At 45.0% G+C, this 24,382-nt stretch overlaps 1 pseudogene; it reads right to left on the bottom strand.

Moving 5' to 3' along the window:
- Nucleotides 1-23,415: 23,415 nt before the first annotated feature.
- LOC118627749 lies at nt 23,416-23,961 on the bottom strand (annotated as a pseudogene).
- Between the last annotated feature and the right edge of the window lie 421 nt (nt 23,962-24,382).

Raw genomic sequence — 24,382 nt, 5'->3', positions numbered from 1 at the left:
GGTCGAATGGCATTTGGTGGCTAGATATGTCATTTTTCCATTGAGACAATTGGCAGGGGGAACTTTCCAGAAGAGGCAAATCTGAAGGTGGACCTGGACTTAAACAATAGTGAGGTTTGCACAGGCAGAGCCCCAACTTGTTCCTGAGACCAGAAGAGTCTAAACCTCAGAGCTGGGGTTGGAGAGCCCAGGACAGGACCTGCACAGGGGCGTGTGCACGAGGTGGCCCCAGGGGCTGTTTGGAGAAGCAGCCCCACTTGTCCAGGGAAGACAAGCATGTAGCCAGGAGAACGGTGCTGAGCGTCAGCTCCAATGACGAGGGGAGGACAGAGGGGAAGAAGCCGGGAGGTCGCTAGCAGGCAGGTCAGAAGTAGAACAGAACAAGGAACAAGAAGAGCCCACGCTGCAATGGGAGCACGCGTGCTGGAGCCGGGCTGTTCCTCATGCCTGATGCGTGTGCTCCAGGGGCAGGCAGATGGCTCCAAGCAGCTCATCAGAAGGGGCCAGGTGACCATTAGCCAGAATTCTGCAGCACAGTCATACCTGTTATTACATTATGGAAATGTGTCAAGCTGGTTATACACAGCTAGCTCCCTGAACCTCCCCCACAACGGGTCTCACCACCTTGGTCACCCAGTCCTCCTCTGAGACCCTCAGCGCTCCCCACACTCCAGCACCCACAGGGATGACACCTGCTCTGACACCGCTGCATCGGCGAGACTGGCCAGCCTGGGCCACTTTTGCGGGCAAATATTTTTGCATATCACCCCTTGCACAGTGATAATAGACTTACAAAAAAGACACATGACACATTGAATCCTGACCACAACAAGCATGGGATAGGTTCTATTGATTTTCCTAATGCAGACTTTGAAAGGTTAGGCAACAGCCCGAGAGAAGTAGCCGTGGGAGCGAAGAAGCTGGCATGAGCCAGAGGGGACCCAGGAAAATGAATAGCTGGCATCTGCTCTCTCAGTACGCAATGACTGAGCTTGAATTTATTTCCTATGGGGAGAAATTCTGCGGGTCACAGGGAAAGTGCTAGACTAATGCTGCCTGTGAAGAGACCATCTAACTCCATGCTTAATGAGCTCACTCTCTGGTTATATTAAACACAGATGGTCATGTTCCAGAGTTAGATTTATTGATCAAATGAAAGACCAGATGAGTGATAGAAGTTTCCGTGGCACCTAGAGCAGCCTCCTGCCTGTGGTTCCAGAAAGGTGTGAGGGGTAATAACAGCCTCCACCCTCCTGACGCAGAAGATGAAAGGCCTGGCTCAGCGACTTAGGTCTCCAGAATATTTATTCTTCCACGTAATTTATTAGTGCGCACCAACATGGTGCAAAAAGCAATGCGTATTTCCGGTTATGATTTTCCAGAGAACAATGTTCTTTGCCTTGATAAACTATAGCTAGATGCCCAGACCACCCGCTATGGAACAGTCTGGCTGGAAGAAGTCGAAGCAGAAAAGAAGCAAGTGGAGCTCACCAGGTGGAAGTCAGGGGCAAGCAGGTTCGTTCATTCATTCATTCATTCATTCATTCAGGAAAGTATTTAATGAGCACCTATTATGTGCCAGACACAGTTCTAGCCACCGGGGTATCGAAGTGAATAAGGTACATATATTTAACCCTTGCCCTCATGACGTTTCCTGTCTAGTAGGGTAAGCTGACAACTTAAATATATAATATGATATCAGGTCCTAAATAGGTAGAGCCAGTGCAAAGATCCCAAGGCCAGAATGTTCTTGGCATGTTTGAAAAATAGTAAGAAAGCCAACATGGCCAGCCCAGAGTCTGTAAGGGAAAGGATGGGTGATAGTCTCTGAGAGCTAGAACCGCAGGGTCGTCTAGGCTAGAGAAAAGAGTTTGGATTTCATCCTGAGTATAAATGGGGAGTCTGCAGATGTTAAAGGTGTTTAAGTAGGACAGTGACATATCCTGATTTATATTTTTAAATGTTTCTAGTTGCACAGTGGAAAATGGATCATAATAGGCTAGAAACGCAGAGACATCAGTTAGAAGTCATTGCAGTATAAATTATATTTACTGAGGGCTTATTAGGTCATATATTATCATGCATTAACCCCGTAATCTTTACCACAACAAAAGACACCTTTATTCTCTCCGTTGCACAGTAGAGGAAGTGAGGCACAGCAAGGGGAAGCCAGTGACAGAGCAGGCTTGAACCCAGGTCCTCCGCCTCCAACCTGCTGTGCCCACTGCCTCTCTGCAGGAGTCTAGGTGAGGGATCATGGCTTAGACGGGTGGTGGCCAACAGAGGGGGGAAGAGTGCCTGGGTCTCAGTTACATTTTGAAATCAGTACTGACAACATTGGCATCTTAGTTAGATGGGAGATAAAGTAAATAAATAAAACAGCTGGAGACCATTGCTTCGAGAAAGTGCTGGTGTCAAGTCTAGCAAGAGTGAACCTCTACCTTCGTGGTTCATAAAGCTGGAGACTTGACAGGTACTTTCACAAACACAGCTTTTAGAAGCTCATCCCACAGGCGCTGAAGGACCTTCCAGAGGGGAGCCAGGAGCCTGCATCTTTAAAACACTTCCCAGCGGTACTGAGGCAGCTGGCCCCTGGGCTGGCATCGGAAGTCCTACACCTACCTGGCTTTACTCTTAACTCCTAGAATGTGACTATGAGAGCACCTAGAGGTGACAGTGCCACACCCCACCTGCAGGTGGTGACCTGAGAAGGAAGTGGTTGGACTCAGTTAATAAGGAGCAGCACGGGACAGAACCCAGATCTTTTGACTTCTGGGCCAGAGCTGTGTCCTCTACCCAGGCTGGCTCCTCCAGACCGCGCCGTCACGCTTACTGCATCACACCTCCTGCAGGAGACACGAAGGGCCCTGATGACCTCTGTGCTGTACTCCGGTCGGAATGCGGGTTCAGGCCCAGACGGCCGTGTACCAGCTGACAGAGCCTGGGAAGTCACTTTACCTCTCTGTCCTTCAGCGTCCTCATTGGGAAAGTCAGGGCTCCAGGTCCTCACGCTTTTGCAATTTGATTAAATGATATAGTACACATAAAACACTTGGCAAGATCTTAATGTTAATAACTGTGATTTTATCATCATCCATCCCAATTTCCTGGCTTCTAATGCAATTCATTCCCCCACAGTGTTTTCATTAGGACTTTGAGGCCTTTGTGTCTCCAAGATTAATTGCGAGTACTCCAGGAGGGAGGGGCAACCCTAACTGTCACACACCAAAGCCTCACAGGGCCTGGGGCCCGCGGCCCCCACACTAGCCCTGTCTCGGGTGCAGGAGGATGGGTGAGGGGCACGTGCTGAGCAGCCTCATGCACGCGCAGGTGTGGCTGAACCACAGAAAACCAGTTATTTCTGCGTAACAACTTGCACCCCCAAAATGCTTTCAGTAGAATTTGAGCCTCAAAACAACTCTATCGATTAGCTGTTATTATTGTCCCCCATTTTAGAAATAAAAATTGAGGTTCAGTTATGTCATGTGCCCAGATAACACACTAATAAGATTTTAGACACACAGTCTCACTCCTGTCTAGACCAGTGCTATCCAGCAGAAATGTAATGAGCCACTGATGTGATGTTCAGTGTTCTCATAACCACATCTTAAGTAAGAAGAAACACCTATGGTTCATTTTTTAAAGACTTATCTTTTTGGTGACTGTATTAGAGATGTCCCTCCCCCCCCCCGGCCCCCTCCCCCCACTCCCACCCCTTTCTGCCTTCCCCACACTATTGTCTGTGTCTATTGGTTATGCATATATGCAGAGAAGGTCTTTGGTTTCTCTCTTCCTGTCCCACCTCTCTCTTCCCTTTGAGTTTCCTCAGTCTAACAACCCATTTGTAATTCCTAATTTCTTCATCTTTTCCACCCATCCCCCCAGTCCCTTCCCGTCTGGCAACCAATAAAAAGTTCTCTGTATCTATGAGTCTGTTTCTGTTCAGTTGCTCATTTTATTTGTAGATTCAATTGTTGATAGATATGTGTTTATTGCCATTTTATTGTTCATATGTTTTTATCTTCTTCTTCAAGAAGACCCATCAACATTTCATATAATACTGGTTTGGTGGTGATGAACTCCTTTAGCTTTTTCTTGTCTGGGAAACTCTTTATATGGCCATCGATTCTAAATGATCGCTTTGTAGGATCATAATCTTGGTTGCAGGTCCTTGCTTTTCATCACTTTAAACATATAGTTCATTTTATATCCCAGTATATTCAAAATATTATCATGTTAACATGCACTCAACACTAAAAAAATTTTTTATAATTTTTTTTATTTTTGTGTATTGATTTTAGAAAGAGAAAGGGAGACAAAGAAACATCAATTTGTTATTCCACTCATTTATGCATTCATTGGTTGATTCTTTTCTCTGCCCTGACCAGGGATCGAACCCACAACATTGATGTATCAGGCCTATGTTCTAGCCAACTCAGCTACCTGGCCATAGCTCAACATGAAATTTTAAATGGAATATTTTTCATTCTTTTTTTACACCTTCTTTGAAATACAGATGTCAAGTGTAAAAATGTCTACAGCTGACAGCACATCTCAACTGACTAGCCACGTTTCAAATGGTCAGTAGCCACATGTGGCTAGTGTCTGTCCCCAAACAGCTCTAGACCAGGGTCAACAGAAATAGCGTCTATGAAGAACCAGGTAAATACCTTGGGCGTGACAGACCACATTCATATTCTGTTGCATACTCTGTTCTTCTTTTCTCTCCCTTCTTTTTTAACAACCCTTTTAACGTGTAAAATCCATTGTAAGCTGACCGGCTGTCCAAAACCAGGCCAGAGACCAGTTTTGTCTGCGGGTACATTTGCCAACTCTACTCTGGGTCTAAGCCCAGTGAGGCGGGACCAGGTGGAAGGTGGCGGGACCAGGTGGAAGGTGGCGGGACCAGGTGGAAGGTGGCACTACCAGCTTCCCCGGCCTGCACAGGGCGGGCGCTCAGTAAACCGCTTGGGGGTGACTTTGACTGAGGTAGGTCAGGCGGGAGTTATTATTCTCTTGGCAGATGGTGAAAATGAAATCCGAGAGTCAAAGTGACTCACCTGAAGTCACACCGTTAAATACAAACCCACAGCTGAGGGCCTCCAGCGGCTGCTGTTTCCTGCGTCCTGCTTCTCGGCGCCGGTCCCTGCTGCCGCTGCCCGGGGGGTGGCTGGTTCCCAGGCCTCCACCTCCACGAGCGCTCCTCTGGCGCTGCGCTCAGGCTCCCAGGAGCCCGCAGCCCGGCGGGGAGGAGGCCAGGGGCCCGCGCAGCCCGGCGGGAAGGAGGCCAGGGGCCCGCGCAGCCCGGCGGGGAGGAGGCCAGGGGCCCGCGCAGCCCGGCGGGGAGGAGGCCAGGGGCCCGCGCAGCCCGGCGGGGAGGAGGCCAGGGGCCCGCGCAGCCCGGCGGGAAGGAGGCCAGGGGCCCGCGCAGCCCGGCGGGGAGGAGGCCAGGGGCCCGCGCAGCCCGGCGGGGAGGAGGCCAGGGGCCCGCGCAGCCCGGCGGGGAGGAGGCCAGGGGCCCGCGCAGCCCGGCGGGGAGGAGGCCAGGGGCCCGCGCAGCCCGGCGGGGAGGAGAGGCCAGGGCCCGCGCAGCCCCGCGGGGAGGAGGCCAGGGGCCCGCGCAGCCAGGCGGGGAGGAGGACAAGGGGCCCGCGCCAGCCCGGCGGGAGGAGGCCCGGGGCCCGCGCAAGCCGGCGGGGAGGAGGCCAGGGGCCCGCGCAGCCGGCGGGGAGGAGGCAGGGGTACCGCGCAGCCGGCGGGGAGGAGGCCAGGGGACCCGCGCAGCCAGCCGGGGAGGAGGCCAGGGGCCCCGCGCAGCCAGGCGGGAGGAGCCAGGGGCCTAGGGCCCGCGCAGCCAGGCGGGAGGAGGCAAGGGCTCCGCGCAGCCAGCGGGGAGGAGGCCAGGGGCCCGCGCATTGCCGGCGGGAAGGAGGCCAGGGGCCCGCGCAGCCGGGCGGGGAGGAGGCCAGGGGCCCGCGCAGCCGGGCGGGGAGGAGGCCAGGGGCCCGCGCAGCCGGGCGGGGAGGAGGCCAGGGGCCCGTGCAGCCCGGCGGGGAGGAGGCCAGGGGCCCGCGCAGCCCGGCGGGGAGGAGGCCAGGGGCCCGCGCAGCCGGGCGGGGAGGAGGCCAGGAGCCCGCAGCCCGGCGGGGAGGAGGCCTGGGGCCCTGCACTTTAGGGGACCTGGCAGAGCTCCCAGCGGACGCCGCTCGCGATGAAGAGCCTGTGTCCATCCCCAGCTCGCTCCGGAAATGAGTGCTCTCTCAGGTCGGAGGAAATGCATCCCTATTCTCCTCCCGGGCTAAAAGCATCTGCCTCCCTAACAAAGGAGGCAGCGAACCAGCTATAATTACACACCGTCCACTGGGGAGCGTGAAAGTGACATTTAGCAATACTTGAGCCTGGGAGCTGGGGTGGCTGCAGTAAACAGGGTATAATTGCTGCAGCATCGATCCCAACAACTAAAGCCAAAAAGCCGAGACAGAATGGAAGTTCTCCAAGAAACTGCCACGACCTAAGAGGAAAATGGTACCCCAAATCCCTCTTGGAGACAGCTCCTCCTCCTCCTCCAAATGTTAAGACTCTTTTTTGTAAAGTTTCCCATCCAAACAATTTTTTCAGTTTTCCCAGGTCCAGGGACCAGGGAGCAGACAGGCAGGTGGAGACAAAGACACCAGTCAATTCTTTGATGGGGTGCTCTTCCTGGTCCCCTCTGGTCTAGCACATGGAAAGGGTGAATTTGGGGAACTGCAAAGTCAGAAGGCAAGAGCAGCCTGGAGAAGTTAGGAATCAATCCAGCCTGCAGGTAATGCTGAGTCACTGGAGCTTGGACTTTCAACCTTTTCTGTCTCAGGACATATAAACTGATTATGCCAATTCTGCGGCACACCAAAAAAAATATATTATTTCAGATGTCCCTCATAGAGTGTCAACAATACAAAATTTAAATGAAAAAATATATCATATTTTTTCCCTGACAAATAAAATAGGTATAATGTTGATTCATTCACACCAGACAGCTATTGTTGTGTTGTCTGTTGTCATTTTTTTATTTGAGGATGCAGGGGTGGGGAACCTTTTTTCTGCCAAGGGCCATTGGATATTTATAACATTATTTGTGAGCAATACAATATTATCAACTTAATAATTAGCCTGCTATACGTAGTTAGTCAGGCTAGTTTGGTGAGGCGTGAGATAAATGTAAGCTGGTATCAATTTCTCTAGCCTTATACGGCCCGCGGGCCAGACGTGCTCCTGAAAGGGAGGAGGGTCAGTGCCCCTGACTAAATAGTCAGGTAGTGAAGTTCAGAATCTTCCCGCAACACGCCGGATGAAGTTGCTGCACCAGAGGGATTCATGATAAGAGGTTGTGGGCCATTTGCACTTTGGAGCAAAGCAAAGACGCGGAGAGAAGGGCAGTGGTGAACTGTGGCAGTGGAGAGGGGGCTGGCCGGGTCCGAGAGATAAGAGGTGAGATCGATAGGACCTGATAAGTGATAGGAGAGTTAGGGAGGGTTCCCAGACAGCTGTCCGGGTGTTAGCACTGAACCCCGGAAGGAGGTGCGGCAGGTTTAAAGGAAAAGATAATGTGTCAGAGTGTCAGGTACATTAATGATAAGGACTCAGAAGAAAGTCTGGGTGAAAATATAGAGAAGTGAGTCACCTACATCTAGAAAGTGATTGGCCACAGAGGCAGGGGAGCTGCCTGGGGAGAAAGCAGGGTAGTGGAAAGAAGAACAGGGATGCACTAGTCAGGGCGAAGGAAGGACGAGGCTCCGACAGGGGGCTGAGAAGAAGCGATCAGAGAAGGCATAAGGCAAAGAAGGGGGTGTCTTAGAAACAAGGAAGAGGAGTTTGGGAATGAAAGAGGTACACAGTCGTGTGCGGTGCTGAAGCAAGGAGAGAGAGATTTGTTCACTCACTCAACAAAGAGTTATTGAACACCTACTATGTGCCCAGCACTGCTCCAGGTACCAAAGACAGAGCAGTGAAGTGAACATAGCAGATAAAACTCTCTATCCTTGTGGGAATTTCGTACTAGTTGCAGAGAGATCTAATTTAAGCAAATAAGTAAGTAAATGTATTTGGTATATGTAGTGGGTTGAATAGTGGTCCCAAAGAATATATGTTCAAGTCCTAACCCTGGTATTGTGAAGTGATCTTATTTGGAAATAGGTTATTCACAGGTATAATTAAGGATCTCAAGATAAAATCATCTTGAATTCAAGTGGAGCCAGACATACAGCAAGAAAGCATATGAAGATGGAGGCAGAGACTGGAGTGATGCATCCACAAGCCAGGGATCCAGAATGAATGAATGAATGAACGAACGAACGCACATTGGAAAGGAAAAATAAACTGTCTCTGTTTTTAGACAACACGATTGTCAATGTAGAAAATCCCAAAGAATCTACAAAAAAAAATTACTACAATCAATATAAGTGAGTTTAGTAAAGTCAAAGAATACGAAGACAATATACAAAAGGCAATTGTATTTGTATTTACTAGCAATGAATAATTAGAAGTTTAATTTAAATGTTTAATAAAAACAAGATTGATAATAGCTCCCCAAAACCATGAAATACAAGTATAAAACTAACAAAATATGTGCAAGATCAATGTAATGAAAATTCAAAAACATTGATGAAAAAGTAATTTTAAAAGGTGTACATAAGTAGAGATACATTGTTCATAGATTTGAAGACTTGGTGTTGTTACAACATTCAGTTTTCCCCAGAATAAGCTACAGATCAACCCTATTTCAATCCAAATCTCTGCAGAAATTTTTGTGGAAATCGATCCTCTGATTCTAAAGTTTTTATGGAAAAACAAAGGAACTGTAATAGATAAAGTAATCTAAAGAAGAACAAAGATTGAGAAATCACACTACCTGATTTCAGGACTTGCTATAAAGCCACAGTGACCAAGAGAGTGTGGTGCTGGACCGCAGGACAGCCATGGTGCTGGAGCCCGCTCATCCCAGCCCATGGCAGCCAAGTGTTAGATTTTCAGCAGTTTTACAAGCTGGTTGATGTCAAATTGGTTGCTTAAAATCGTGTACTGTGACAGTTCTTAAAAGACAACATTCAGCCCTGGCCGGTTTGGCCAGCCGTTAGAGCGTCAGCCTTCGGTCTGGAGAGACCCGGGTTCGGTTCCCGCTGAGGGCATGTACCTCGGTTGCAGTTTGTCCCCGGCCCTGGTTGGGTTGTACGGGTGGCAGCCACTCGATGTGTCCCTTTCACGTCGATCTCTCTCTCTCTCTCTCTCTCTCTCTCCCTCTCTCTCTCTCTCTCTCCCTCCCACTCTATCTGAACAAAATATGGAAAAATGTCCTTGGGTGAGGATTTAAAAAAATCATAAAATAAAAAGACAACATTCAGCAAACACTACAAATCAGGACTCCACCCCCACAGCCACAGCTCCCCCATCGTCAGTTCTTAAACACTTACCAGCACCCTCCCCACCCAGATCGAGGAGCAGAACAGAGAGTTTAGGACTGTATCCACATATATTTGGGCAATTTCTTTTCAACAAAGGTACAAAGGCAATTTAATGGCTAAAGGATAGTCTTTTCCACAAACAGTGCTAGAACAAACAATTAGACATCAATATTCACAAAACAAAATAAAAAGCCTCTATTCTTTTCTTGTATCATGTAAAAAATTAATTCGAAATGGATCGCAGACCTAGATGTAAAATCTAAAACTATAAAACCATTACATGTAAACATAGAAGAAAACCTTTGTAAACTTGGGCTAGGCAAATATTTCTTAGATATGACACCATATTAATAACTTTTGCTCTTCATAAGACATTGTTACAAGAATGAATAAACAAGCCACAGAGTGGGAGAAAATGTTTACAAATCACAGATCTGATAAAGGATTTGATACAGAATATATAAAGGATTCTTAAAACTCAACAATAAGAAAGCAATCAAGCCCATTTTTAAAATGGGTAAAAGAATTGAATAGATACTTTGCATGGCTGTAAATACATGCAAAGGTGTTTGACAGCATTGGCCATGAGGGAGGTACAAATTAAAACCACAATGAGATACCACTTACACATCGACTGGAATGGCTGAAACAACTGCTTTCAATTGCTAATACCAAGTGCTGGTGAGGGTGCAGAGCAACTGAACTTTCACTCCTTGCTGTTGAGAATGCAAAATAAATAATGCAGCCACTTTGGAGAGTAGTTTAGCAGTTTTTTATCAAGTGAAACCTACACCTGTCATAACCCAGCGATCCCACTCCCAGACATTTACCCAAGTGGCATGGAAACTTACATTGACCAAAACCACGGTTTGAGAATTTTTAGAGCGACTTTATTCATAGTCCCCCCAAGCTGGAAAGTACTAAAGCCCCTCAAATAGGGAATGGATAAACAACTGTGGACTCTCCATAGGATGGAATCCTACTCAGCAAAAAAAAAAAAAGAGAGAGAGAGAAACAAACTACCAACAAATAGCAATGTAAATGGATCTCAAAGGCACTGTGTTAAGTGAAAGAAGCCAGACTACATACTACATGATTACATTTATATGACATTCTGAAAAGGCGAAGTGTAGAGACAGAAGTCAAATCCAGGTTATCAAGGGCTGGGATAAGGGAAGGGTGGACACAGGGAAATTACTGCGAGTGATACAACTGTTCTCTGTCTTGATTGCAGTGATGGTTAAATCACTGGATGTGTTTGTCAAAACATGCAGAATTGTATACTAATGCAAGTTAATTTTACTGTATATACATTATTCCTTAATGAAAAACTATGGGAAAGGGTCACATTGGCTGTTGGGTTAAGAACAGACTGTTGGGGCAGGGCTGGAAGCTGGGGCCCAGGTGAGAGATATGTGGCTGGAACTAAAAGTGGCTTTAGAATCTGGTGGTACACAGGTCACCAGTGACCCTTGTGAACACACTTTCAATGAAGGGACAAAAGGAGGGACAGGCTTCAAGGGTGAAGAGTGACGGTGAACGTGTGCAGACAGAGCTGGACCCTGGATCACACTGACTACTCGTTCGATAAACCTGCTTGGACCTGCCACACCACATGAGCCCCAGCTCAGAGAGGGCCTTGGACTTTCCCATTTTGACACTGAAAGTCCTGCCTCTAGGGAAAACCCTCAGCCCCTACCACACCAGGACAGCTGGTCACCTAGGCCTGTTCCCTGACCTGCCCCTGACCCAAGGTTGTGATTAGTTCAGGCCCAGCCGGTCCCTCTGGTCACCCTGCAGTTCTGCCTTCTCTGTGGGCTTGGTGACCCTGCCTTCCGTCCCTCACGAGCCTCTGAGCTCCTTTCCGACACTGCCACCCATGAGGCAATGCAGGAACGCTGCAGGGCAGAGAGCCCCTCTGGTGCCCTTCACAACATCTCCCTCAGCCCCTGGTACAAAGGCTGTTAGATGCCCGCTGGTATCAGGAAGAAATGCAAGAGGAGTTTTATCACTCCACCCCCAGGAAGTCGGGAGTGCTGAGCTTAGAACACACCTTTCCCTTCTATCTCTCTTGAAACAGACTCCAGACTCTTGCTTTGGTCTTGTCCGTCTTGGTATCTCCACAGCTGTGCACATGGAAAAGCACTCCCTCCTTCTTAGCATCCCCCTCTCGTTGGCTCTCCTCTACCTTCTGCTGGGTGTTTCTCATATTGCCCAGTGAGCATGTGCCTGCCTCGTGCATGCTAGGGAGCAATTGAAGTAACATTTGAGTATCTGGACTTTGGCATTACACAGGGTCTGGGTTTGAATTCCAGCTTTGTCACTTTCTAGCAGCATGACCTATGGCAACCCACTTCTTTCTTTAACATTGAAGTTTTCCCTCTGTACAATGGGTATAATGAATTCCACCTCACTGGATTGCTGGGAGAATTAAATTAAGCGGAATTATGTGTGAAAAGGAAAAACTCAGCACAATACTCGGAATAGAACAAGCAACAAATAAATGTAGCTCCTGGTGTATAAAGTGTCCCCAACAGGAATGCACAACAATGGGAAAGTGGGCTACACCATTACTGATATATAGCATGCTGTCTGGTGCAACCATTAAAAATAATGTTCTGAAGAATATTTAATGGCACAGAAAAATGTTCACAATATAATTTTAAGAGAAAAAAAATCAGGCTGTAAAACTCAGGTCCCAAGTCTGTCCTTTAGAAAGTATGAGTGTGTGTGTGTGTGCGCGTGTGTGTGTATTTATAACAAAAGAAATATTTCTTTTTGACTTCTTTATGTTACTCTGTATTTTCAAGTTTTCTCTAATGAGCACATATTACTCTCATAACAACAGATGTTATTTTTTAAAATTTGGTCACCGTTATTTTTATTCAACAGAGACTTTCCTAGCATGTGCCATGTGCCAAGCACTGTTCTGGACTCGACACTGTGACGGAAAGTCAGCTGGCAAGTTCTCCCAAGACACCATCTAGGTTTGCATTTGATTTTCCTTAATTATTCTAGGCAGTGGTTTTGTCTCCACGAATAAACGGCGAACTCCTCAAGGGAAGGGACCATGGGTCCTCGTCTCTGTCACCCCACAGCGTCACTGTCACCCCACAGCGTCACTGTCACCCCACAGCGTCACATTCCATTCGCACAGGAAGGACTGCTGCGTGTTTCACTCCAGTTCCTGGGAATTGATTGAAAAGGGGCCCGTTTCCTGAGGTCAGTGATTTGGCACTGAGGACCGGTATCACCCCTTCCTCCCTTGCCCCGAGTGTGATGGGGCTGGACACTCATGGCTGCCTCTGTTCTCCTGGAGGCGGAGTCTTCTGGCCACGCCTACACGAGGAGGGCTTCTCTTTTTCCAGGCTCCACCCTGACACACGTCAAACCTGCCTTTCGCCACAGGGAAGCAACCCGAGAGCATGGCGGTTGCTCTGTCCTCCTAGGTTGAGCTCTTTGTTGTTTTTACATCTCTGGGCAGTCTGGTGAAGCCTATCGGACCTTTCTTGGAATAATGTTTTTAATGCATACAATAAATACACAGGGTGACACAAAACTAAATTTACTGAAATACAATAACAAAAGCATTATTTCTAAAGTGAGTTTGTTGTATGTGTCTTTAGATACTGAAAGCTTATTTTTTGTAATTCTGACAAGTTTATAAAAATAGAGATACTAGGAGAGATGGATTCCAACATGGCAGCAGGCAGGACTAGGAGTGAGGGAGAGTGTGAGTGGGTGAGCGTGTGTGAGGGAGAGTGTGAGTGGGTGAGCAGGTGTGAGGGAGAGTGTGTGTGAGCGTGTGTGAAGGAGAGTGTGAGTGGGTGAGCGGGTGAGAGGGAGAGTGTGTGTGAGCGTGTGTGAAGGAGAGTGTGAGTGGGTGAGCGTGTGTGAGGGAGAGTGTGAGTGGGTGAGCGGGTGTGAGGGAGAGTGTGAGTGGGTGAGCGGGTGTGAGGGAGAGTGTGAGTGGGTGAGTGGGTGTGAGGGAGAGTGTGAGTGGGTGAGCGGGTGAGAGGGAGAGTGTGTGTGAGCGTGTGTGAAGGAGAGTGTGAGTGGGTGAGCGGGTGTGAGGGAGAGTGTGTGTGAGCGTGTGTGAAGGAGAGTGTGAGTGGGTGAGCGGGTGTGAGGGAGAGTGTGAGTGGGTGAGCGTGTGTGAGGGAGAGTGTGAGTGGGTGAGCGTGTGTGAGGGAGAGTGTGAGTGGGTGAGTGTGTGTGAGGGAGAGTTGAGTGGTTGAGCGTGTGTGAGGGAGAGTGTGAGTGGGTGAGCGGGTGTGAGGGAGAGTTGAGTGGTTGAGCGTGTGTGAGGGAGAGTGTGAGTGGGTGAGCGGGTGTGAGGGAGAGTGTGAGTGGGTGAGCGTGTGTGAGGGAGAGTGTGAGTGGGTGAGCGGGTGTGAGGGAGAGTGTGAGTGGGTGAGTGGGTGTGAGGGAGAGTTGAGTGGTTGAGCATGTGTGAGGGAGAGTGTGAGTGGGTGAGCGGGTGTGAGGGAGAGTGTGAGTGGGTGAGCGTGTGTGAGGGAGAGTGTGAGTGGGTGAGCGTGTGTGAGGGAGAGTGTGAGTGGGTGAGCGTGTGTGAGGGAGAGTTGAGTGGGTGAGCGGGTGTGAGGAAGAGTGTGTGTGAGCGTGTGTGAAGGAGAGTGTGAGTGGTTGAGCGTGTGTGAAGGAGAGTGTGAGTGGGTGAGTGTGTGTGAGGGAGAGTTGAGTGGTTGAGCGTGTGTGAGGGAGAGTGTGAGTGGGTGAGCGGGTGTGAGGGAGAGTTGAGTGGTTGAGCGTGTGTGAGGGAGAGTGTGAGTGGGTGAGCGGGTGTGAGGGAGAGTGTGAGTGGGTGAGCGTGTGTGAGGGAGAGTGTGAGTGGGTGAGCGGGTGTGAGGGAGAGTGTGAGTGGGTGAGTGGGTGTGAGGGAGAGTGTGAGTGGGTGAGCGGGTGAGAGGGAGAGTGTGTGTGAGCGTGTGTGAAGGAGAGTGTGAGTGGGTGAGCGTGTGTGAGGGAGAGTGTGAGTGGGTGAGCGTGTGTGAGGGAGAGTGTGAGTGGGTGAGCGTGTGTGAGGGAGAGTTGAGTGGGTGAGCGTGTGTGAGGGAGAGTGTGAGTGGGTGAGCGTGTGTGAGGGAGAGTTGAGTGGGTGAGCGGGTGTGAGGGAGAGTGTGAGTGGGTGAGTGTGTGTGAAGGAGAGTGTGAGTGGGTGAGCGTGTGTGAGGGAGAGTTGAGTGGTTGAGCGTGTGTGAGGGAGAGTGTGAGTGGGTGAGCGTGTGTGAGGGAGAGTTGAGTGGGTGAGCGGGTGTGAGGAAGAGTGTGTGTGAGCGTGTGTGAAGGAGAGTGTGAGTGGTTGAGCATGTGTGAAGGAGAGTGTGAGTGGGTGAGCGTGTGTGAGGGAGAGTTGAGTGGTTGAGCGTGTGTGAGGGAGAGTGTGAGTGGGTGAGCCGGTGTGAGGGAGAGTGTGAGTGGGTGAGCGGGCATGAGGGAGAGTGTGTGTGAGCGTGTGTGAAGGAGAGTGTGAGTGGGTGAGTGGGTGTGAGGGAGAGTGTGAGTGGGTGAGCGTGTGTGAGGGAGAGTGTGTGGGGGTGCGCATCAGTCTGTGCCAGGACTCGTTTCGCGGTTCGGATTCTCCTGGCCAGGGAGCCGCTGGCCATTGCCACACATTGCTTGGCCAGGCACTTCTTTCCGCTTGGGATAGGAGAGTGCGCCATTCTGGAGGATGCACAGGATCCTCCTCAGGAAGAGGCTGCAGAGAGCAGCTGTGACCCAGTGCCCTGAGACCTCAGGCTAGTACCCCTAGCCCTACCACCATAACCCAGTACACTCAGACCCACCTATACACCAAAGGTTCAGAATCAACAACATCAGAGCAAAACCCAGTGAGCTCCACAAATAGAAGATCCAAACACCTGTATAACAGCTGGCATGATGTAACCAGGGTTGAGCCTTACAGTCAGCAAGCCAGAGGGGAGACCCCACCTTCAAACAGGGCATCAGCAATCAAGACCCAAGTACAACATAAGAGCCCAAATAACCCACAGCAACATTCCTAGAGCGTCCAGCTCAGGAGATCAAAGAGGCTCCATCACTAGGTCCCACAAAACACTTTCGATATAAGGCCACCCCCACAAAGACTGGGAGGCATAGCAGTTCTATCTAATATATAGAAACAAACACAAAGAGACAGTTAAAATGAGGAGACAAAGAAACAACCCCCAAATGAAAGAAAAGGAGGAATCACCAGAAAAGAATCTAAATAAAGTGGAAGCAAGCCATTTATCAGATATAAAGTTCATGGTTATAAGAATGCTCAAACAACTTAGTAAGAATTACAAGCAACTTAATGAGAACCACAAGGAACTTGGTGGGAACTATATTAGCATGGAAAAAGTTATAGAAACCATGAATAAGAATCAATTGGAAATGAAGAATGACATAGCTGAAATAAAGAATGCCCTGGAAGGAATCAACAGTAAATTAGAAACTAAGGACTGAATCAGCAAATTAGAAGGCAAGGTAGAAAAAAACACTCCATCAGAGCAACAAGTAGAAAAAGAATTAAAAAGCAGGAGAGTTTAAGGGAGCTTTAGGGCTGTATGTAATGTAACAACATCCACATCACAGGGGTACCAGAAGGAGAAGAATCTGAGCAAGGAATTATAGAATCTGTTTGATGATATAATGACAGAAAACTTCCCTAGCCTGGTGAAGGAAAAAGTCACACAAGTTCAGGAAGCACAGAGAGTCCCATTCAAGATGAACTCAAAAAGACCCACACCAAGGTATATAATAATTAAAATGACAAAAGTTAAAGAAAAAGAAAGTATCTTGAAGGCAGCAAGAGAGAGAAACAGAAAGTAACCTACAAGGGAGCTCCAATTAGACTGTAAGCTGATTTCTCAATGAAAACACTGAAGAACAGAAGGGAGTGGCATGAAGTATACAAAGTAATGAAAAATAAGGGACTGAATCCAAGCAAAGCTATCATTTAAAATTGAAGGTGAAATGAAGAGCTTCCCAGAACAAAAACAAAAAGGTTAAAAGAGCACATTACCACCAAACCAGCATTGCAAGAAATGCTAATGGGACCGCTTTAAGAAGAAAATGAGAGAGAGAGAGAGAAGAACAAAGAACTACATTATATATATATTTTATATATACATATATAATATATAATATATATTATATATTATATATATAGTATATATTATATATATATTAGCAACAAATAAGTACCTATCAATAATAACCTCAAATGTAAATGGACTAAATGCTCCAATCAAAAGACATGGGGTAGCTGTAGCTGAATGGATAAGAAAGCATGACCCATATATATGCTGCCTACAAGAGACCAACCTCAGAACAAAATATTCGCACAGGATGAAAGTGAAAAGATGGAAAAAAATTTTTCCATGCAAATGAAATTGAAAAAAAACTGGGGTAGCAATACTCATATCTGATAAAATACACTTCAAAATAAAGGCCATAACACAAGATAAAGAAGGTCACTACATTATGTTAAAAGGATAGATCCAACAAGAGGATATAACCCTGGTAAACACATATGAACCCAATAAAGAAGCACCAAAATATATTTTTAAACTTTTGGAGGACTTTAAGGGAGAGAATGACAGCAATCATAGTAGAGGACTTGTGTTAGGAGATAAAATAAGGTTTAACAAATTCAGGAATATTGAAATCATATCAAGCATCTTCTCAGATCAAAATGGTATGAAACTAGAAGTTAACTACAATAAAAAAAAAAAACCCACAAAAACATTCAAATACATGGAAGCTAAATAACATATTATTTAAAAATTAATGAATTATTAATGATATCAAGGAAGAAATAAAAAATTCCTGGGCCTTGGCTGGTTTGGCTCAGCAGTTAGAGCATTGGCCTGCGGTCCAGGGAAACCCGGGTTCGGTTCCTGCTAGGGGCATGTACCTTGGTTGCAATTTGTGCCCTGCCCTGGTTGGGTTGTGTGGGTGGCAGCCACTCGATGTGTCCTTTTCACGTCGATGTTTCTCTCTCTCTCTCTCTCTCTCTCTCTCTCTCTCCCTCCCTCCCTCCCACTCTATCTGAACTAAAGATGGAAAAGTGTCCTTGGGTGAGGATAAAAAAAAACTTCCTGGAAATAAATAAAAATAAACACACAACCACAAAAAAATCTATGCAACACAGGGAAAGCAGTCCTGAGAATGAAGTTTATAGCATTACAGGCCTACCTCAAGAAACAAAAAAAGCTCAAATAAACAATTCAATCCTACAACTAAAAGAATTAGAAAGAGAAAAACAGTTGCCCAGCCAGTGTGGCTCACTGGCTGAGCATCAACCCATGCACCAAGAGGTCACCGGTTTGATTCCTGGTCAGGGTACATGCCCATGTTATCAGCCTAATCCCCAGTGGGGGGCATGCAAGAGGTGGCCAATCAATGTTCTCTCTCACTGATGTTTCCATCTCTCTCCCTAAAAATTAATAAAGAAAAAAAATTTTAATATGTTTTTAAAAGAAAAATAAGAAAAGCCCTGAGTAAGTAAAGGGAAGAAAATACTAAAGATTAGAGTATAAATAAATAACATAGAGACTAAAAAAAAATACAAAAGATCAACAAAACGAAGAGCTGGTTACTTGAAAAGATCAACAAGATTGATGAAACTTTAGTTAGACTCATGAAGAAACAAAGAGAGAGGACCCAAATAAATAAAATCAGAAATGAAAGAAGGGAAGTAACAACTGACACCATAGATATCCAAAGGATTGTAAGAACATACTATGCCAACAACCTGGACAACGTGGATGTAATGGACATATTCCTAGAAAAATACCATCTTCCAAAATTGAACCAAGAATAATAAAAAAACCTGAATAGACTGATAACAACTGATTAAATTGAAACAGGAATAAAAAAAACTCCTAGCAAACAAAAGTCCTGGACTGGATGGCTTCACAGGCAAGTTGTACCAAGCATTCGAAGAACTAACACCCATCTTCTTCAAACTATTGCACAATATCCAAGATGAAGGAACACTTTCAAGCTCTTTTTATGAGGCTAGCATTATCCTAATTCCAAAACCAGATAAAGACACTACAAAAAAGAAAATTACAGACCAATATCCCTGATGAACATAGATGCTAAAATTCTCAACAAAATATTAGCAAATCAGATCCACCAATATATTTCAAATATCATACACCATGACCAAGTGGGATTTATTTGGGGGCTGCAAGGTTGTTACAATATTTCAAATCAATAAATGTGATACATCACACAAACAAAATAAAGAATAAAAATCACATGATCATATCAATAGATGCAGAAAAAGCATTCAACAAAATCAAGCACCATTTTTGATAAAAACTTTCAGCAAAGCAGGAATAGAGGCGTCATACCTCAACATAATAAAGGCCATATATGAAAAACATACAGCCAACATCATACTCAATGGGCAAAAACTAAAAGCGTAAGAACAGGAACAAGACAGGGACGTCTGCTTTCATCACTCTTATTCAACATAGTACTGAAAGTCTTAGCCACAACAATCAAACAAGAAGAAAAAAGTCAAGGGTATCCAAATTGGAAAGGGGGAAGTAAAATTGTCATTATTTGCCAATGACATTATAGTGTACATAGAAAACCTAAAGACTCCACCAAAAATGACTAAATTTAAAAAATGAATTCAGCAAAGTAGCAGGACACAAAAATCAATGTCCCAAAATCAGCGGCATTTTTATACAGCAATAATAAACTTTCAGAAAGAGAAACTGAAAACAACAACAACAACAAAATAAGATACCTTGAAATAAACTTAACCAAGAAGACCTGTACTCAGAAAACTACAGGACATTGGAAGAAGAAATAGAGGAAGATACAAACAAATGGAAGCATATACTGTTTGTGGACTGAAGAAATAACATCATTAAAATGTCCATACTACTTAAAGCAATCTATAGATTCAACACAATTCCTATTAAAATACCAAGAGCATATTTCACAGATCTTGAACAAATATTCCAAAAATTCATGTAAAACAAAAAAAGACCCTGAATATCCATAGCAGTCTTGAGAAAGAAGAATAAAGTTGGAGAGATCACCATACTTGATATCAAACTATGCTACAAAGCCATTGTAATCAAAACAGCTTGGTACTGGTACAAGAATAGGCATATCGATCAATGGAACAGAACAGAAACCTCATGAATTAACCCATATCATTATGGTCAGTTAATATTTGCCAAAGGAGGCAAGAACATACAATGGAGCAAAAACAGTCTATTTAATAAATATTGTTGAGAAAATTGGACAACTACATGAAAAACAATTGAACTAGATCACCAACTTACACCACACACAAGAATAAACTCAAAATGGATAAAAGACTTCAATGTAAGTGAGTCACAAAACCATAAAAATCCTAGAAGAAAACATAGACAGCAAAATCTCAGACATCTCATGTAGCAGGATTTTCACCAGTACATCTCCTAGGGCAAGGGAAACAAAGGAAAAAATAAACAAATAGGACTACATCAAACTAAAAAGCTTCTGCACAGCAAAAGAAACCATCATCAAAATGAAAAGGGATCCCACTGTATGGGAGAACATATTTACCAATGACACCTCTACTAGGGGGTTAACTTCCAAAATATATAATGAACTTATACAGCTCAACAAAAGGAAGATAACCCAATTAAAAAGTGGACACAGGACCTATATAGGCACTTCTCCAAAGAGGACATACAGATGGCCAATACACATATGTAAGAATGCTCAATGTCAGTAATCATCAGAGAGATGCAAATTAAAACTACAATAAGACATCACCTCACACTCGCCAAAATGGCTACCACCAATAAATCAATAAATAACAACTGATGGCAAAGATATGAAGAAAAGGAAACCCTACTGCACTGCTGGTGGGGATGCAGATTGGTGCAGCCACTGTGGAAAACAGTATGGTATTTTCAAAAAATTTAAAATGGAACTATCATTTGACCCAGCAATCCTACTTCTAGGAATATATCCTAAGAAGCACAAAACACTAACCAGGAAGAATATATGCACCCCTACGTTCATAACAGCATTATTTACAGCTATGATCTGGAAACTGTCCAAGTGCCCATCAATAGATGAGTGGATTAAAAAGCTATGGTACAGTTCCCCAATAGAATACTGTGTAGCTGTTAAAAAAGAAGGATTTCTTATCCTTTGTGACAGCACGGGTGGACCTGGAGAATATCATGCTGAGTGAAATAAGCCAGTCAGAGAAAGACAAATATCACATGATCTCACTCATAAGTGAATTGTAATGAACATAATAAACTGATGAACAAAATAGGTCCAGAGGCAGGGAGTCATGGAACAGACTGACATAACTCAGAGGAGAGGTGGGGATGGGATGAGATTAACCAAAGAATTTGTATGCATATATGCAAAACCAATAGACACAGACAATAGTGTGGTGAAGACCTGGAGTGGGGCAGAGACTGGGAGCAGGCGGGTAAAGGGGAGGAAAATTAGGGGATATCTGTAATATTATCAACAACAAAATAAAATAAAATAAAGATGCTACACATTTCTTGTTAAATTTAAAAAATAAAATAAAACATATTTGTAGATCTTTTTTGCACTGCATTAGAAAAATAAAACATTGCCTTTGAGATACAGTCAAATATAGTTAAATTTTGATTTTTAAAGACATAGCCATATAAAAACTGTTTTTGCTTATCTTGAATAAGAACACAAAATGCTGAAATGGTCTCTGACAAGATCATGCACAGGAACTGTTGGAAATCCTATTGATTTGTATATATTTTTATGGTAACATGTTGAAAATCCAACCCTCAGAGACACAGTGTTGAAAATGGAAGTGCAGCTCCCACAGCTCCCCCACAAAGTAAAACTAAGTGTCTCCCAGGGAGCCGAAAACTCTCCAAGGATTTTTAGTGAGATTTCAGTTATAGTGCATTTTTGGTCGTGAGATCAATGAATTCATCTTTGCCTCGATCAACACCTTGGATACAGTTTATATAAAAAGGAAAAAGAATGAGACTCGGGGGTTCAATTTTGTTGCCTTCAAAATAGAAATGACTTTTGCAAGAGTTCTCAAGTGTTTCCAGGTGTTTGTAGATTACTCTTCACAAATAAACTGACAGAATCTTGTAACTCATCTCCACTGAGGTAAAGCGCTTCCTGCAGCATTGAGAATTTGCTAAGATGCCAGCCTCTTATCAGCAGTTTGGCTGAGAAAGCTGGTGTGTTTTCAGAAGCATCTGTGACGGTGAGATCAGGACCTTGAACTGAGAGAGTCATCCCCTTCAGGTGGTTAAAAGTATCTGCCAGGTAAGCCAACCAAATGCAAAATTATTTCTTTCAAAGTGTTCCAACAATGGATTTTCTTTTCCTTTTAGAAAAAAGTGAAACTTTCCTCTTGAAAGTCAGCGAGCTTCTCCACAGTAGAGAAGCCCCTGGCTTTGTGCTACCATTCTTCACAAGACCTATAAAATTACTATGACCCAGAGACCAGCTTTTGGCAAGGTTGATGCCTTTTATGTCTGCCGACAGGATTTCTGAGGATTTTTGGAAAAGCCTGTGCTAACTGTGGCAAGTGAATACAACATGAAGTGCACCCTTTTCATTCAGTAACGTCAGATGCCCAGTCAAGCATCACAGGAGCCTCTGTGCAAGGATATGAAACTTTAAAAGAAGATAAATTGGGTCTGCAAAAAATAAATAATAAATAAAATATAAAGCCAAAATAAAATATTTTGTTCCACTGACATTCTTTGAAATGTAATATTTTGTTTGTGGTTCCTAAGTAATTTGCTTGATAAATTTACATAGAAGGGAGTAATTTGTATGTTAATTAAGTAAAGTATAAATGATTCATTAAATTTTATGACAAATAAGTAAAACAAGGCAGGTTTATGATTAGCCAGAGTTTTTTGTTGTTGTTTTTTTAGTGAAAAATGCTTCCTTTGTTACATAAAGCCAACAGCCACTTCTAAGCTCAACTGTTTGTGCATCTCTACATGTTCAAAGTGTTACGCTTATGATTTTAGAGACAATCACTTCCAAGCGTCACCAGGTAGTTTTCTGTGGGTGTCCTCATTTCACATACAGTTGACATACTGTTCCAGGAAATTAAGAAGTTCTCCCAGGCCCCAGAGTAAACACATGCTTAATGTTCTTCCATACCTTACTGTGCCAGAAACAACAAAATTCTGAAGACACAAAGCTATCCAAGTGTCCCAGCTTATCAATATACTGTTTTCATTGTCATTAACAAAGTGTATTACAATAGAGCCCCAATTTGCATTATAATTGGTTGTTACAGGGTACTGCAAGTTCTCCTGAGGACACGTGATTCTCAAGATGCAAGCAAGGTCACCGTCAGAACAGTCTCCCGTCTAGTAGTGTAGTAGGTGGAGAGCTCCCCACAGGCCCAAGTAGCTGTTTCCTGTGCTCCAACTACGCGCTTGAAATAGTGCTTTGTAAGCTCTGTGCCAGCAATAAGCAGACACAATTCTGATTCCGTCTTCATTGCACATCTGGTAGAATTACAAGACTGCCCGACTTAATCTTACTGTGGTTAGTACGTTAGTGTTATTACACGTTCTGAGAATTCTTTTCCATTATTCACTTTAGCTCAAGAGAGAATAAACAATTTGGGCAAAAAGTATAACCAGATTATGATCAGTCCTCTAAGCCAAAGAAACAAAGTGTTTGCTGAGGTTACCAAAGATGCAATACCTCTCTTCACGTGGCCTTCTGCTGTTTTGGGAACTGCATTATTAAACCTCATGAGCTTAGCAAAAATCTTTCCCAGCCAACTCATCAAAACAGGCATTTAACCAATAAGAATTTAATTTCACACCCATAAAACTTTAGATTTTCTACTTATTTAGGTGGGGTTGTTTGCACATGTTCTTAGGATATTTAGTTCACTCTAACAGATGGCAAGCTAGCTCCCCCTCAGTGAGACCCTGGCCTGGCCACATTTGCTTTACTTATATCGCGAGAGGATAACATTAAACTTGGAAGCTTTTGACTTGTGGTACTGAACGATGGTCCACACAGGGCATCCTTCAAAAGCCACAACGAAGGATCCACCTAGCTTTTCAGCAATACAAGCCCGATTGAGGTCTTCTCGCCCATTTGCTTGACATATGTGTTTTAGGCCTTGAAATTTCTGTTTGGTTGCATCCTTGGAGCTCCCATAGATCATTTTACTTTTCAGAGGTGCTAGCTCTGGTACTCATAAGAAAAACATCAGCTCCTCTTTTCTGAATTCCTGGGTTTCAAACTTGCACCACAGAAAGCAGAGTGACGACCTTTCTCAGGAAGCATTGCCACAACACGCCGGAAAGGACCGCTTAGGGTTACACCAGCATCTCCAACCAACCTTTCCTGGCCTTGTTCTACAATGATGCACTTTTCATCTGCACTGAGACAGAAAAATGACAGCTTTCTCTCTTTTCTTGATTTCTTCTGGTGTGGAAGACTTCCTAACTTTCATGTCATGAAAAATGTGACAAACTTCAGCAGCAGCTTGGACGCGGGGCAGGGAGTCGGGGACCCCGAGTCTACCGAGCGCCGTTCTCATAGCAGCAGGGTGATTAGCCAGAGTCGCTGCACTATTAACATCTTCTAACCTTTGTAGAGACAGGATTGCGGCAGTTTCTCAGAGTCATGTCCTCCCTGGAATTTAACTACTGCTTCATGTGGCTCTTTATGACTTTCTAGAAACAACTGTTCGTATTTCTCATATTGTCAGTTTCCCACAAAGATATTTTTTTTAATGTGTGGCATTTCACAGGATAATAGTACAAGTATAATGTATGAATAACATACTGTGCATGTGGACTGTACTTCATAACACAGACATATAAAAAGGGAAAAACAAGCCAAAGACAGGACTACCACACAGAGCTTGCCTCCCTGTGCGTGACGCATGTCGCCATGCAAACTGT

This window comes from Molossus molossus, unplaced genomic scaffold, assembly GCF_014108415.1.
Source record: "Molossus molossus isolate mMolMol1 unplaced genomic scaffold, mMolMol1.p scaffold_m16_p_13, whole genome shotgun sequence".
Taxonomy (NCBI): domain Eukaryota; kingdom Metazoa; phylum Chordata; class Mammalia; order Chiroptera; family Molossidae; genus Molossus; species Molossus molossus.
This window is presented reverse-complemented; position numbering and strand designations above follow the sequence as displayed.